Source organism: Parasteatoda tepidariorum, chromosome X1, assembly GCF_043381705.1.
Source record: "Parasteatoda tepidariorum isolate YZ-2023 chromosome X1, CAS_Ptep_4.0, whole genome shotgun sequence".
Lineage (NCBI taxonomy): Eukaryota > Metazoa > Arthropoda > Arachnida > Araneae > Theridiidae > Parasteatoda > Parasteatoda tepidariorum.
The window spans coordinates 20,341,284-20,354,750 of NC_092214.1; positions in this window are offsets into that span (position 1 = coordinate 20,341,284).

Genomic DNA, 13,467 nt, shown 5'->3' on the forward strand with positions numbered 1-13,467 from the left:
TATATATATATATATATATATATATATATATATATTCTTCCTTTACTGAACAACCCTTCTTAATAAAATTATCAGCCGCAATTTTAGGTAAAAACTGGTGATTGGGAAGAGGTCAGAAAGTCCTCGTGTATTGAATCCTCTAAACTTTAATGCGACGACTTTTGAAACTCTCCCAGTGGGATAAAAGGGTTGATTTGACCCATAAGTTTCTTCTAGGGGTTAAAGATTATGATAATAAAGGAGATCAGAGAAGTTTTGCCCCCATACATAGTAAAACAAATTGTTTCTTTTTATTTGTTTTTTTCGCAATTTAGTTAGCTTTCAATGCAAAAAAATTTAAAAACAGTGCAAAATTTACTGACGTAGCTGAAAAATCAGCTTATTAGTGGAAAGAACAGGACAAATCAAGTGACCTCTGGCGGTGTACGCGTATCATTTCTGATAAAGCTTTTGCACGTTTCACAAGAATTACAACATCAAGTATCTACTTCAGTGTGATATGCGCAACAAACAAATATTTTTGTGCTCTGTGACAACCTTTTACTTATCATCGGCAGGCGGTGTAAATCTTTTAGAGCAGTCAGAGTTGATCATATCCGAAGCAAAAGTCTAGATTTCTTTTTGCTTTTTTTTTGACAATCACCTGTCCCATCAGAGTCGAAATGAACAGGCCTTCTATCAAACTAAGCTGAACGAAAAGTTTTTACTAATTTTCTTTTTATTCACTGACATTCTTTTAGTTAAGATCTGCTTCCCCCCCCCCTTATGTCGTTATGACTTGGGAACGATGTGGTATCATTTGTGCTAAGTTTAGAACACTTTTCTACAATGTTACTTGAGAAAAACAGTCTAACCATTAATTTTTGCTCACTTGTCTATTTCAGCTCCCAGCCACTCCTTTTCTTCCCCTAAACACCCACAAATAGTAAAAATATATAACTAAAATTTTGATTGGCTAAAAGAAGTGAATAGGATTGGTGAAGAAAACATCGCACCTCCCTTTCCCTTATTTAGCCAAAACAGTGGCTGTATAGTTTTATTATTTAGAGGGAAGAAGTTAGGGAGAAAAACGAGGGACTGTAATAGGAAGAAAACAAGTAAAGTAATTGCAGCAAGAAACAAAAAAAAAGAAAACGTTCTTTTTTTTCTACAAATAACAGGAAATCCTCCCCCTCAATCTCCGTCTTGCTTCAAATGATCATGCAATAGAATTTTTCATCTTCTTTGCTTCTCAGAAAAATTTTCATGGTTAAAAAATCTATTTCTCCCTCTGTTTACTATGGTGAAAACGTTGTGTGGTCGCAACTCGGGGGTTTTTGAAGTTTTCTAGTGAAAATTTTAAGAGTCATTGTACAACTTCCAGATTTCTCCCTCCACCCGTTTTTATCAAATATTGTAGCTAAATACTTATATTATTTAGGGGTGTATTTTGGGGAAGGGAAAGATTAGAACTTAAGGGAGCAAATCACCCTAAAATCCCCTCCCCTCATGGTCATAAAATTATGGAGAGGAGAAGTGTCGCTAGAAAACGTTGGATGATGGAGGAAACGGTTTATATTTTCGGATTCAGGGGGAGTATTTGCTAAAAAGCTTTCTCTTGCAAAATTGTTTAATTTGCTCATTCAAAAACTGAATGAGAGTTGAATTATTTCATTTTAAGTTATAATTAATTAATATGATTTTGCTAATTAAGAAATGCAGCGAAAATAAAATTATTAATATTAAAAAATTAAGGAAAACTACAACTTTCTGTCTGTCCTGTTCATAACATATTCAGTTTAAAGAAGTTAAATAAAGAATAATTTTTGTTACAATGTTAAAAATGAACATATTTAAAAAGGAAATTGTTGGTTTAGTAGATTTAATTAAATTATTTAAATTGTATGCATAATTTTCTAATTTCAGCGTGTAAAAATACATTCGGAAATTCGAAATAAAAAATAATTTTAAAAAAATGAAGTAAAAAAAAGGAAATAAAATCAAGATTTCAGAATATTTTCTCCGGTTGCACTCCCCCCCNCCCCCCCCCAACTTCTCATTTTTTGAAAAATTTATTATTTTGAAGAACTTATTCTCTTCCTGCACATGCGTTTACATTTATAATTTAATTAAAACTTACAGTTTTGGACCAAACTGTACGAAAAAAAATTTGTCAAATAGAACCATTACTTTGAGAAACATGAGTGCTCTAAGCGAATTATTTTTATCTGCTAATAAGCTAAAAATAAATTTTGCAAAATATTAACTAATTGTACTGGGCAACTTATTAGTTACCTTCCCTAATTGTTGCGAAAGAATATAAAGGTTTTACTATTATAAGGGTAGTTACTATTTTTATTGTTACAGAAGAATCACATTGAATAGCATAAAAACTGCAATTATTTGAATGTTCACCCACACATTCTAAAGGAAAAGTTGGAACCTTCGGCAGAATGCTTTTGAGTAGTTTTTCATAGTGAAATTGATTTCAAATCACCTCTAATTGTGCTTCATTATTGTAGTGTTTTTAATTTGAACAGAATTTAGAAATATAGAACTTTTGAAAAGTATCAGGAAAGTTTAGGGTTGGAAGTTTTTTTTTTAAGAAAAAATAACTCATCATGTATGTGTAAGACAGGAAAAAAGGTAAAATCTCTCAGAATTAAATTAAGAGGAGACTTTTTAAGAGTAAGAAGTTATTACGAGTTTTTCAGAAAATGAGTGCTATCGAACAAATGTGATTTAATAAAATACTTTCTTTGATTTTATGTTTTTTTTTATCATTTATGAATGTGGGTGTATGTATGGGTGTGAGTGTTATAATTATAGAATTCTACTTTTAACACATTCCTGCTAAAAATATTATTTAGTATTTTTATTTTTAGAGTTTAATAGATTTTGTAGATGGCAGCACTATATACTTAAGCACTTTACCCAGATTCTGGATTTACGAAAGAGTTCTATTCAATAATATATCAATAAATAAATAAATCTGTCTCAACTAGTTTCAAGTAAATTCTGTTTCTACATCATAAACTGTGTTTTAAATTTCACTTTGCTTTCGGAAATGGATAATTTTTTACGAGTAAAAGTCTTAAAAAAATTTAAGTTTAAGTGAATGTGAATTATTTATATCATTGTAACTTTTATACAAATTACAGCTACATCAATTAATCAGTCTAATTCAAAAATCCTACGTATCAATAACCAATGAGTTTTGCTACTACCATTTAGTGAAGATTATATGAAGAAGCACTATAGAATTTTAATAAGCTGTTGGTCAAATAGAATCGAAGTCCAAAATGTATTTAATAGAAAAATTTTTGATTTTCAAAATATTATAATAGTATGAATTCTTTTGCAATTTTAAGCTCTGGTATCATCATCACATTATACGTTTATAATTTAAAAATTATAAAATTATTAAAAAGAAAAAAAGGACATCAAACGCAGCAAAATTTCAAAACTGTTTTGGCGCCATCTATCAATGACAAAAGTATCCTTCTGAATGAGATGCTCAGAAAAATAGAACAAGCGATGAAGAATCAAGTATAATGTCTTCGATCTTCAGTTAAAAAATGCAAGCTTGATGTTTCAGACTTCATTTGGATACAACCAAATGACAGAACTCAAATCATTGAAAAGCTCAAAAGAGACAGAATAATATAGACTCTGATTAGTTTTTTTTTTCTTATGCAAAAATCACTCCTTATGAGAGGGGATAAAAGTTATAGATCTAACAATTTATTTTATTGACATTGAAAAATAAAAGTCTATTTCAGATAATATAAAGCAAACCTCTCTAATTTACTTACGCTTAGGGTAGCTAAATATCACTTGCTTGAAAACACTAATAAATAAGAAATTCTTAAATTTGCATACATGGGTAGTAGAAAAATTAAAAATAGAAAAGTACTTAAAGTGTAAAGTAAACTTAAAAAAGGTACTTATGTAATAGTACAAAGTACTACGAGTGAAGTACTTAAGAAGAAAAGTACTTATAGTAAAAGTACTTGAAATATAAGAGGACGCCATACTGCAAGGGAAATTCTCTTTTATCACAAATTCTCTTTTTATCTTCATAACTAATTTAAAATTTAAAGCGAAGGAAAAGTGAATTCAGACAAAGTAGAGTAAATCATGAAGTTTCAATCAGTTAAATTTTTTTTCTAAGTATCAAAATGCATACAAATTATTGGAAGAGAACTTCGCCTTTTCGTAATTCTAAGTTATCTTCTCATGTTACATTTTTATTTTGGTATTTTGAAAATTTCTCACCAGTATTTGAAATTTTACAGCTTACTCTAGGTTTGTCTGATCTCACTTTTTCTTTACTTTAAATTTTAAATTAGTTATGGAGATAAAAGAGAATTTGCGATGAAAAGTACTGCCCCCCCCCGGTATGGCGTCTTTTTAAGTAGAAAAACTAAAAAAAGATTCATTTCAATGCCTTTTATTTATTAGGGCAATTAACCAAATTAGCAGAAATGTTAAATATAACGTTTGAGTAGCGATGGCGCATGGGATAGAGCGTTCGGCTTTCAAAGAGGTGAACCGGGTTCGAATCCCAGCAATGGCTGGTCGATACGAATTCTGCATCAGGCTTACACCGGCCACAGTGCTGACGTGAAATATCCTCAGCGGTAGATGGATCATGGGTTTGAGTCCCCATTGCCGTAAGTCTAACCGCAGGAGGTTCTCTTGGTCTTCTTCTCCGTGTAACGCTTGTCTTCTGGATTGGGTTCAAAATTACAAGGCTACGTAGTTGAACATTAGTAGTCGTAAACCCGAAAATTGGGCCTGCTGTTCGAAGATGGTTATAAAATTATAAAATATCAATTTTTTACCACGATAATAATCTCAAATTTTTTATAAATATTTGCTTAGTTTGAATCCTTCTAAGTTCAGAGACATAGTTAACTTGATGGAATTTTTTTAGAAAATACCTACAGATGTCAAAAATTATTTATAGAATTTTTAAAAAATATTATTAAGTTCTAAGCATTATACCATTAACGCAAAGGAGGACACTTTGTGTAATTTGAATAATTTTGCGTTTAAGATAAATCCTTTAATTCTATTGTATATTATGAATTGAGCATCATTATCTAAGAAAGTACCCATATATGTCAAAAAATATTCGAAGAAAGTTTTTTAAGACAGCTTGTTTAGTCCAGAGCATATATGTCGTTAATATAAGACGGGACATTTTGCGAATTTGTTAAAAAAAACTTTGCATTTCGGAGATCATTTAAAACTTAGAGAAATTTTGAAAAGTGAATATCAATTTGCTTAAAAACACCCGTATATGAAAAGAAATATTTAAGAAAGAGAGTTTGTTTAGACAAAATATGCTAAGTTTTAATGTATCGCTAATGTAAGGAAGGATACTTTGCGATTTTTTTTAGGCAATGCAGAAATAATTTGAACTAGTTATTTATTAAAAGTGGAGCAATAATTTGTCAGAAAATACATATATCTGTAAAGAGACATTAATAAAAAGTTTTAAAGAAAGCTTGTTTAGTCCAAAACCTTTTAAGTTCAGAGCATAGCGCAATGGAGAACACTTAGTTTTTTTTCTTTTTTTTTCTAGGAAAAATGGAGTTCTTTTAAAATTGCTGTACATTAAAAGGCGAGTGTCAATTTGGTAGAAAATACCCATTTATACATATAGATATAAATATGCCAACCAAGTTTTTTAGATTTTTTTAAACAGAAATCTTGTTTAGCCCAAAATGTAATAAATTCTGAGCATATACATCGCTAACGTAAGGAAGAAATTTCTTAGAATTTTACGCAATGAAAAAATCACTTGAATTTTGTTGTGTACAATAAAATAAACTTCAAATTATTATAAATATCCATTTAAGTCAAGAAACATTTAAAGAAGTTTTCTTTAAATGTTTAGTCTAAAGCTAAAGTCTAGCTGGTTAAGTCTAAAACATGCAAATTTCAGTCTAAAGTTACATAATTTAGGATAATTGTTTGTCTCTTTCCCCCTTGTATTACAAGTTAAAGATTTTCTTCACCATGAAGGTCCGAAGAGTTTCCTGGTCACTCTGAAACAGCCACTTTGTAATAGGATGTTCCTTAGATCTTTTTTGGAAATATGCTTAATTTTATAAATTCTCTATGAGATACGAAAATTTTTTTTCTTAATTTTATGAATTCTCTATGAGATACAAAAGTTATATGCTTAATTTTATAAGTTCTCTATGAGATGCAGAAGTTATATGCTTAATTTTATAAATTCTCTATGCGATACGAAAGTTATATTAATTTTATAAATTCTCTATGAGATACAAAAGTTTCCCAGTCACTCTAGCACAGCAATATATAAGTATTTAAATTTTGTTGAAAAATTTCATTTTGGATACCTTCAGTTTAAATCTGACATTCTCCCTATGTTATTACTTTCTTATAATGGTCATTTATTCAAATTGTCTGTATATTAAAATGATATTTCCAACATTATTAACAGCCAACATCACAATAGTTAAATTTTGTTGAAACATTTCGTTTTTGGATTGAAACCATTTGCTCAAATCTGAAATTTCTCCTACGTTGTTGCTTTCTCATAATTATCATTTACTCAAATAATCTGTATATTAAAATAATATTTCCAACATCATCTTTCCAATACTGGGCTGTCACAGGTTCACAGCTTGTGTTTGAACTTGTAGAAATAATAGTATATATTTTTTGGAGAAATTAAACCACCTGTGATAACCACTCCCCCCCTGTCGGCTATAGAACGTATATTTATTTGTGACACTTCTTCGAAGCAAACATAAATGTTATTAATGTTAAAAAGCTTTTTTTATTTGTATTTATCAAGGAAAATTTATTTTTTTATTCCTTTTCAAAACTCTTTACCAGTTTATTTGCTTTTATCTTTTAAAATTTCCTTAAAATCATTTCATAAAAATTCTTGTAGTGATAAGGGTGTTCTATTATAATAAAAGACGACATAATAAACTTTTACTTGTACTCACTCTTTTCCTGTTATTAATAGAAGTAATATTTCAAACCCCCTCAATCGCTAAATCACCACCTGTTGTTCTACTAAATGTCCCATTGTTAGGTAATTTAGTTTTAAAAGTATAATTCCTTCCGTCAGAGGTATAATAAATAACATTATTATTTCATTAAAAGGAGAGGACGATATACTTTTTTCCATGACAGCTGCTAATGCTTTTTCTATGGGTAAGGTTTCGCTTTATAATTTTTTTCCACTGTGCTATATTGAAAAAATTCTTTCAGTATTTGAAAGTCATAGTTTACTGTACCTCCCTATAAACTCACTTTTTTATTTACCATAAATTTTATTATATTAATGTTGAGGAAGCATCGAGCAGCTTCTAGAAATCAGTATTTCATATAAATTCATCAGCAATTCTTCACTTTTGAGAATTACGGAGCTATACATTTCAAACTTCCAAAAGCAATAATTAGCAATTATTTTCTTCAATTAATTAAGTGTGTTATAAGATGATTAAACTGAAAAAAAAATATTAAAAATAAATTGCCAAAAGTACGTAAACCATACCTCTCCCCTCCCATATGAGAGAGCAGATTCTATTCGGGAAGGGAAGGAATGATCTTGGATTAACATTCATTTGCAGGCTTGAGTGCTCAATTAAGGCTTATAAGCCCTTGTCAAATAGAGGGAGTGATTGAACAATTAAGAGAAAAACAGCACGAAGATATTGTGAGGCCACGATAGGCATTACATACATATATGTATATTTCCCAGCTTTTAAAATTTCTTTAATTTCTTAAACTTAATTTTTTTATTCATTCTTAACCGAATTTTAATTAAATTAAACCAATTATATAATTTTTATTACATGTTATAAAAAGCGAAAATAAAATATATTTTCTTTCTTTCTTGACGATCAATGTAACTGCTAACTTTTTATTTCAATACTAATGCTAAATTCATTAATTCACTGTCGCGACTAAATAGAAAACAAAATCTACTTATAATTCTGTAATCTTTATTTCTTAAAACAAAAATGTTTCAGTTACATGGTAATACTAATTCTCACAGTTTTTTTGGCGATTAGCTTTCGGCAAATTATTTTTCAAATTTAATATTGATTATGGAGGACGATCAGATTCAAAGGCTTTGTTTTTAGCTATTTTATCTTTCGATAAATTGCCAACCATAGATCTTCTGTTGGAAACAATTCAATCACTTATTAATTTGGCTTTTGATTAGGCTGGCCATGGGGGATTTATCTCTCATGCCTAACCTTACTGATATTATAATGCAAAATTTATTATTTCACTTAAAAAGTCTTTTGTATAAAATATTCTTTAATTTTGTATTTCGAGCTCTACAACAGTTACTGAATAAAAATTTTATCATGATCATGATCCTGATTTCATCATAATCTTCAATTATACCATTTAACCCAAACAATCTCGTCATTATAGATACATTCAGGGTTAGGGCGAGATTCAAACCACGCTACCCAGGAATGATTTTTCTTGGAGGACATTTTCTTGCCTTGAGACTGAGAATGCTTTTATTTATTTCATTATTTATTTCTTAATTATTTCATTCACTCTTTCATAAATTGATAATGGGTAGAGTTCTTTCAGCAGGTCGGGTTCTGCTAAAAATCTTTTTCTTTCCTTTTTTTTTCTAATTTCTCTTTCTTTCTTGAAATTTGAACGAATTCATTTTTGTTGCAATGAAGCATAATTAAACCTCTTTTTTTTCATTTTAGCATAATTATTATACATGAATCTATTTAGCTGACTTTTTAGACAAAGCATTATTCTAATATTATCGAAAACATGTTATTTTGATCGAAACTTTCCCAAGTACGCAGATCACTATCATTCGAAATTATTAATGAAATATATGATATCTTAAGTATGCTTATGTAATGAAAAGAGTAATGAATCATTATGTAATGAATATAAATACAATATAAAGGAAAAGTAAAATTTCTATTTTTTTTTCTTCGAAAACCCCTCTTTTTTTCTCTTTCTCTCTTTCTTTTTCCATTTCATTATCTATCCCTAGTTCAAAATTTAAGTTACTAGCAGTATATATCTGTACTTTATTTGCTTATTGTTTATACATTATTATTGCGTATTGTTTATATATTATCATTGCGTATTGTTCATACATTATATTACACATTATTATTTTCATTGAGTTCAATTCGGATAATATACATAAGAGTTTTATGCCATGATATTGAGGAGAAGTTTTTTTACGTAAAATTATATTCTGGAGAGTGAGTAAAAAGGAAGAAAATTTTTTAGGAATCATTATAAACGACGCATTTTATTTTCAAGTACAAAAACAAGAGTTTGTCTTTTTGTTTTATGGACACCGAGGGGTGGAAACAGGAAAGATAAAAAGAGATAATTAATTTTGGGGACCAAAACTAAAAAAATTCTATTATATTTTAATATTATTAATTAAGGAATAAAAATCCATTCAAAAATTAAAGAATTTCTATTTTGACTTCAAGAAACAATTACTCCTCACTTCAAAAGATCTCTGCCGATAAGAAATATACATTATACAACAGCAGCAATTGATGGAAAAGAGTTAATATGTATAACCGAATATCATCATTTAATTTACTTTAATCATATTGCACCTTATTCAATATTTATAATGACATTTATTATTCCAGCTGGAATCAATTCCATAAAAATTCTATCATTGTATTGTAAACGAAGATTTTTTTTTCGCAATGTGCATATTTTTATTTTATTTTCGTAAAATTTTCACATCAGCTCAACATCATGTATATTCTTAAAAAAATATTTTACTTACGGTTTATTTATATATTCGTAGTTTATTTACTAATTATCACAAACATTCAGCAAGGGCCGATGTGACTCAATTGATAGAGGGTTTGATTTCCAACAGAGTTCGAATCCCAGCTAGGGCTGGTCGACGCGAATTCCGCACCCTGCTCGCACGAACCACAGTGCTAACGTAAAACATCCTCAGTGGTATATGGATCATGGTTTAGAGTCAATCTAATCGTATTGCCGTCAATCTAATTATATGAGGTTTTCGTGGTTTTTCTCTCAATGTAACGCTAATGTATTGGTTAATTGCCCCAAGAAGTTTTTCACGAAGGCAAATTTCTCCCAACACTTGATCCTGGTGTTCCCTTGTTCCCTTGGATTGGGATCAAAATTACAAGCCTTCGAAATAGAACATTTGTAGTCGTAAACTAAAAAATTGAGGTTCTATTCAATGAAAATCTATTCAATGACGGTTATAAAATATAAAAAATAAATGTTCAGCATTATGTATATTCCAGATTTTTAGATTTTTAATATTATTATTTATTTTCACATTCGCAAATGTTTGGAGCTATTCAGCATTATGCGTATTTCCGAAACACAATATTTGGTTATTTTCTAAGTATCAACTTCATTTCCCCAATTGCAAATTTTCACAACTATACGTCATCACGCATATTCTGGAAAACAATTTTCTTCACTAGGTCATTAGATTAAAATAGTCATGTTTCATTTTCCACATTTCAAATTTTCACAACGATTCAGTATTATGTATATCTATCAAAATGTTCATTTCCCAGAATCAATGACTTTCAATACTCGTATTTTATTTTCATAGATTCGAATTTTCACAACTGTTCAGTATTATGCGTATCAAAGTGTTTATTTCACGGAATCAACAGATTTCAATATTCACTTTTTATTTTCATAGTTTCGAATTTTCCCAACTATTCAGAATCTTGTTTAAAAGAAGCGCTTCTTTCGCAGAGTTAGCAAACAGTATTCATTAATTATTTACACTCTTACAAATTTCCAACTTCATATTTATTCTCAAAAAAATGTTTCTTCTCTTAGGTCACCCAGTGATGGGCATCATTCACTAAAATTTTATTCATGACTAAATTTATTCAGAATAAATTTATTCTGAATGATTATTCATACGAAAATTTAGTCATTATTCATCATTCATTATGCAGATGTATAAAAATTTTTGAATAATGATTGATGAATAAACTCATTAGTCATGACTAATTTTTCTGAATAAAATTTGAATAACCAGCAAAAAATGCAATCGATATGTCTTTGTCTATAACGAGATGCAAAACATCGTTTGCTCTTAAACGTCTTATTTTAGGAATTAAACTATAAAACTAAGACAAGTATGACTATTTATTTTTATGTTATTTTAACTTACTCCAGCGTAACATACTTAGTTGTGCTAAAAAGTAGGTTTATAACAGTTTAGTTACTTAAGTTCATTTTNTGCATTTTGTTTTCACAATTGTAAAGTTTCTCAACTGTACAACATAATGGGTATTTCCGAAATAAAATATTCAATTTTTTCACATTGTTAACAGATTAAAATGCGTATATTTAATTTTAATTTTTAAACTTCAGGGCATCATTTTTGAAAAAAAAATTTTTTTTCACAATGTCACTATTAATTTTAGTGTTTGATTTTTCCATATTCAAATTTTCACAACTATTCAGCATATTGCGTTTGTTCAAAAAGATATTTTTTTTATAATTGTCAATAAATTTAAATATTTATATTTTACTTTCCCATTCACAAATTCTTACAATTGCTTGTCATCATGCATATTCTGGAAGGAATGTTACTTTCACAGTGTCAGCCGATTTATGATTCATATTTCCATTTTCCGATTTGCTCAGTTTCATATTTATTTTCCAAAGAAGTTTAATTTAACAGACACTGTAGCTTGAACTTGCTTGACGGTAAAGAGCTTCTCAGTGATAATCTGTTTAAGCGTTGACTTCCGACCTGTCTCAAAAGCTTTCGGCATCTTTGGAGCCGTATGGGATTGTTTTCTTCCGTGAAAAGTAGAACTTTCGGAACTTATAAGGTTTCAGTCCAAGCTCTGTTTTTGTCACTGTCACACTGATCGGTCACTTAATCCAGTTTCATGCACAATCCTTCTCATGGAAACCCTAGAATTTTATTGAACCTTGATTTTTGATGGCTTACTAATTATTGAAAGTGTTCACTATACATTTTCGTCCACTTCTTGGACGTTCCATTTCCTGACGGCAATGCAGGTCTTATTACGAACTCTCATGCTGTTCGCGAGGTTGTTTACAAGGTCTTGGGACAAAAATACCATTCTATTACTCTCCACTGAAGCAGTTCTTATCCCTAAAAAGTTTTTGGGAGGGAATAATGTGCTACAAAATGCTCTGAGTACTCTAGATTTCAGGATACCTGTGTTGCCCCTTCATTATCTGAATATTTTGGGCTTCAAGGTATTCTTCGACTAGCCTATTCTTATGGGGACGCACACTGTCATCCATAAAAATGAAATGTGAACCAACAATACCTTTGAACAATCTTACATAGAGCTCTAAAGTCTCAGCCCAATATCTTAGGAAACTAGAGGTTATTTTTTTACATTCCAAATCTCAAGAGAATCTGTCTGAATGGGTCTAAGTTTTCTCTACTGATAAGTCCCAATTCTGTCTAAAAGACTATTCTCGACGTGTTTACACATAAAAATTAAGATTTGGAAAGATAGAAAGATTTGGAAAGAAAAGAAAGATTTGGTGTGATGTTGGATGGCATCTCAGCAGTAACTGATTTATCATAAGGCCTAAGAGGCACAGGCCTAGGCCCCTCCCCTTTGTAAGAGGCCCCTAAATGTTGCATATATTTCCTTTTTGTGTTTTCCCTTGAGAATTGTCTATTAGAGTTATGAATAAACATAAATAGAAATAAATACAAGCTCAAATTTACAAATGTAACGTAATTTACTTTCGTTATAAATAATTTAAAAACATTTCATAACTATACAACATGTTAACAACATTTAATTTAAAGTAACAACCGTAGAGGGGCCCCCTTGATAGCTTTGTGCCTAGAACCCCCACATTTCTAGACCAGGTCCTGTTTCTTAGAACTGTACGTCTTTCAAAGAGCTCTCCATAGTATGAGATTGAGATCTCATATCAAAGATTGTTGAAAGGCGTTTTCGGTCTCTAGTTTATTTTTATCGTAGGCAAAGTGCATCCATACACAGTTAATATGGACAAGAAATACTTTGAAGTCGAAGACACCACTGTACAACATATTTGAACATTTTATTATCCCGTATTATTTATAAATTTTTTTTTCCGAGTGAAAATAATTATGTAAGTGCAGCGGTAATTGTTAAAATCGATTTGGAAAACATTAAAGAAAATAGTAACACATGAAAAATTATATTTTGGTTTAATTAATAGTCATTTATTTGATATACATAAATTAACATATTAAATAGTATAAGAATGCAAAACTGAGAGATTAATGTGGCTATCAATAGATAATCTATGGTGGCGACATCTAGTATCATCTATCATTGTTAACGTGAGTCGAAAAAATATTTTATTTCTAGTTACGAAACTAGTTAGTGAGGAAAGTTGACCATTGTTATAAGAATAATAATGGCGTAACAAATTTAAATCGGTCATTGGTGCATCGTATTTATA